This window comes from Arachis duranensis, chromosome 5 (genome assembly GCF_000817695.3).
Source record: "Arachis duranensis cultivar V14167 chromosome 5, aradu.V14167.gnm2.J7QH, whole genome shotgun sequence".
Classification (NCBI taxonomy): Eukaryota; Viridiplantae; Streptophyta; class Magnoliopsida; order Fabales; family Fabaceae; genus Arachis; species Arachis duranensis.
Genome location: NC_029776.3, coordinates 94454442 through 94459371, shown reverse-complemented (window position 1 = coordinate 94459371; position 4930 = coordinate 94454442).

Below are 4930 nucleotides of genomic sequence, written 5' to 3'. Positions count from 1 at the left end.
TGAGCTGTTAATAAATTATAATTATATTTTAATGTTTTTATTTATTATTTATTATAAAATTATTATTTCAATTGAATTACGATTAAACCGATTAAACTAATAAACTAATAAATTAATAATTAGAATGGTTGGATGATTAATTTAATTTTTAAAACCTTAGTCTAAACCAATAAAAATTGGATACCTTCGGTCAAAAAGAAGCCATTATAAAAGAAAGCGTACTAAAACCCAATAACCCTTTACCCCATTTATCAACCCCCTAACCAATATTGAATATTTGAATTCAGTAATCCAACCGAACCACCTTATACAGTTATACTTATACCTGTTTGCAATTACATTAAATTATGGGTCAGGTAACACAAACAATACTTCATATGCCGAGCCAATAGGGCTGGCAATGGGTAGGGTAGGGTAGGGTTTGGATCCTATCCTAATTCTACTCGCGAGTTGAAAATTTCATTAAAATTCTACCCTATTCTATTTGTGGGTTGAAAATTTCTCAATCCTAATCCTATCCGCACCCTAAAATTCTAAATCCTACCCTACCCTATCCTACCCGCAGAAATATCAAATTTTTTCAAAGTAAATATAAAATTCAATTATTTCGAATTTTATACGTATTAATAACATAAAAAATAAAAAATTAATGCTCTAAATTACTAAATTAACTAATTAGTTTAGTAGTTGTTCACTTATTATAAGTCATTACATAAGAAAGATTGTGGGTTCAACTCTCACTTTCTTCACTATATAGAGAGATTTTTATAAAATATGTGTTATATATGAGGTGCGGGTAGGGTAGGGTAGGGTACACCCTAAACCCGTACCATACCCTACCCGCAGACATACTCGGACCGTACCCTACCCTACCCGCTGCGGATAGGGTAGCCTACCCTATCCGAACGGGTTGAATCGGGTTGGGTACCCGCGAGTAGGATATGAATTGCCATCCTACACGGTTCTTAAGGTTGCATTTGTTACACAAAGACACAAAACTATATTTAATAGATAAAATATAAATAAAAATATTATTATGTATGGAGATACTAAATTAGTATATTTTGTATTCAATCTCTATCTTATTCTTAGTATTTTATTTTGTCCTATCTTCAAAACAAAACAAAACCTAAAGGACCAAATACAAAATTTTCCATCATAGGAAATTCCATAAATAAAGAATTGGTCATTTTTATTTATCTTATTTTAGCCTACGGATTTAGTAATAATATATTTTAAATTAAATCTTTTGTTCTCTGTTTTCATACTTTTGTAATTCTACATTTATTCCTACAATATTTTACTTTTCAATTCTTTTCTCTCCACCCTTAAGTATAATCTGTGATAAAAAAAATAGAGAAACAATGATAATAAACAATAAATTAAACAAAATAAATTAAAAATTAAAAATTAGATTCTTAATTAATTATTTAATTTTAAATTTTAAAATTTTAAAAATTAAAATTAACAACTAAATATATTCACACTACTTACAATTACTCCAAATCTCACTATAACCTATTAATCTCTGGTACACGCCCAAAATTCGTGATCGTCGATTTCCGGTCCATGACAAAACACTGCAGCCCGTACATGAAGACATGAAAATAACTTTCAGTCACGGTCCAATACAGAAGACAAAACACATCCAAACATGGCTTCGCACCTCTATTGTTCTTCCCCTTTCCTTTTCTCCCATCAATATTGCTGTTTTCAATCTCATTCCCGCATCTCTCCTTCTCCAACCACCAAATTCAAAACCTCCCTTCAACTTATTCATGTCTCCTTATAACAACACCAACATTTAAAACAAGAAATACCCTTGTCTTCATCCAAACTCTGCGCCGCTGCAACTCCCTCTCTGACCATATCGACGCCGCTGCAGCCTTGTGTTGTTGTCCCTTCGTAACAAAGGCAGATTTCTCCACAGCCGCACCCGTGCATTCCCTTGTCGCTGCACTCCCCGGCCATGCCGACGCCACCACATCCCCGCTGACACCCTCGCAGCCTCACCATGTGCAGCACTTCCCTCCGCAGCTACAATCGCACCTGTGCCTTTCTCCTCACGTGTCCATTGATGTGGAGAGTGAACAATTTAATAAGATAAGCAGCGAAAGTTCATGCATTGATAATGAATAATATGCTAGTTGTTCAATTCACTAGCCTGGCGGATGGTTATTGTATTTCTTCCGAGAATGATTAGTTTAAGTAAATACAAGTAAAACATGCTCAATGTTCAGTTCAGTAAGTATGCACATAATTATTTTAATTCTTAATTGGATAGTTATTTTGTTAGATTCGATAATATTCGGTGAGGGAGAGATTGACGCCAGTGAAGAGGGATGATTGATGAAGGCGCACAACGACAAAGGGTTTAGAGAAGATGTTTGATTTGGTAAATTGATTTAGTAAATTAGGGTATAAAAAGTTAAAATTTTGAAATAACTTAATAGAATTTTTGGTTTGAAAATTTAAGTAGCGTTTTTTTATCTTCATTAGGCCAAATTTCTAGCCCATCTACTTAATATACTAAAACTGAGTTTTCTCCCAACTAATAAAGGTGACGTGTTGATCTCTCGTGAGTCCGTTTTCCTTCTAAAATGAATGAAATTTTTCATCTATTCTAAATTATTTTATAAAAATATCTTTATTATAATTATATTATAATTAATATTTAATGAATAATATATAATTATACTAATTTAGGAACATATCTTTATTATAATTATATCAAATTAATATTTAATATATTATTTAAATCTAACTTTTATATAAAAATAATATTATATATATTTATATATCACTTTTTTAAACTCATTCTTACAAATATATATTGGCAGTAATTGATAAAATTAAAATTATCATGTGGGGAAAGTAACAACTTAAAATTATAATAATTTATCACAGGTAATCGTAAAAATTATAATAGGGTTACGTAAAATTATTTTTAGCATTAGCATATAATAATTGTACAAGTTATTTTTTATTACTTTAACCCGTTATAATTCTATTTTTTATGATACTTATTTCAAACATTTTAAGTTATTAAACCCGTCCATGATAATATATTTCAATCTGTGTATATTAGGTATAATATTTTTATTTATTGTTCGAGATTTCTCTGATCATGATAGAAGATAATGATTCTAATTATGACATGATAAAATTATATAATTTTAACAAAATTAATATATGATGCATAATTACTGTATTTAATAAAAAATTACCTTAATAATAAATAATTTACATATTTATTTTTGTTTTACTAAAGTCTATATATAGTGTTTTTTTGTGGTACATGAATTTAAATTTGAGAGTCAGTGTTTTTCTGTGTACATGAATCTAAATTTGAGAGTCAACTCATAATTTTATACTTTTAAAGTACAATTTATAATTTTTTATAATGTTTTTCATATATTCATTCTATTATATTATTCTTTTGATAATTTATTAATTGTTATTACTCTAAATTATTCTTATCGTCTAATGTTCCAGTTCAATTGTCTTTTGTCACAATCGTTTACAATGCATCACATCCATGAAATACCTCATCGAGTTGTCTTCACTGATTCGGGTTCCAACTACATGGATATAAGCGTTCAAAGAAGGGGCAATAATCTCTACTTTACCGAATGATTGTTGGATCTACTCACCTAGTATGACCAACCTAATGGAATGTGGTTAAAGTTAGCTTTCTTGGGAGGAGTTCAATTTTTTATTGAGGAATTGTTTCCACGGAATTTTATAGGGCAAGTTCAAGTTCCATCTCCTCCATGCTTTTTACATCTGCCAGAAGATCTTCGATGTGGAACACATAATGAGATTGAATTATCTCAGTTTAAGTTCAATTTTGCTAAATTCGTGACAAACTCGGATATGCAATTTCAGCGATTGGTAATATATTTAAATTTTCTTATTTTAAGCTTTTCGTTATTAGAATAATTTTATTAATCAGATTTTTGCACTTAATAACAGAACTGATGCGGCATGCTCTTAATGTGTTTCCTGATTTATTTCATTTAATTCGCTAAAGCAAATCAATCATAATTAATTAATTATATCAATTAATTAATTTGATTAGACATCTAAATTTCACCATTTATTATAATTTATATGAATTGATTAATTATAATTAATTATATCGATTAATTAATTATATGAATTATTTGATTTGGTTGAAGTAAATATCAAATTATTTAATAAATAATAAATATGATAACGAAATATATAAATTAATTTAATTAGTTTATTTTTCTCAATACCATCTATTTATACGAGATCAAATTTTTTTACTCATTTGCTTTTTTTTCTCTCTCTCTCCCTCCTTCCCTCTCTCCCCCTCTCTCTCGTGTTTGGGTACAATTTTTATTGTTTATTGAATTTTTGTTTCTTTTATCTTTATTTATACATTTTATTTTTTTATATTTTTTAAAAAATTTTGTTTATTTTAATTGCTTATTATTAGGCGCACACTTTTTTTTATAAATTTTAACTTCTGATTAATGAAAAAATGTCATTTTTATGTTGTTTTTAAATAATCTTACATTTTGTGTATCTCTTTGTTGCTCTTTATTTTAGTTATATATATTCATTGATTTCTCTGTATTGATACTCTTTTTATTTGAAATATCGTGACAATTTAGAGTGTATGTTGTGACCCATATGATGTGATATTCGTTAATTTGGTGTATCTTTCTAGATGGTTTATGTTATAATGTGTTTAAGGAGTTGACTTAAAATTATAATATGATATATAAATTTATAATATGATTTATAGTATGCTAAAATATTAGGACATTATCATATAGATATTTTTTATTTGTTCGTTAGATTCAATTATATAGAATCTTGAAAATTATGCAATTATGTAATTAATTATTTTTTCATATAATTATTGTATTGATCATTTACATTAGTGAGACTATTTTCA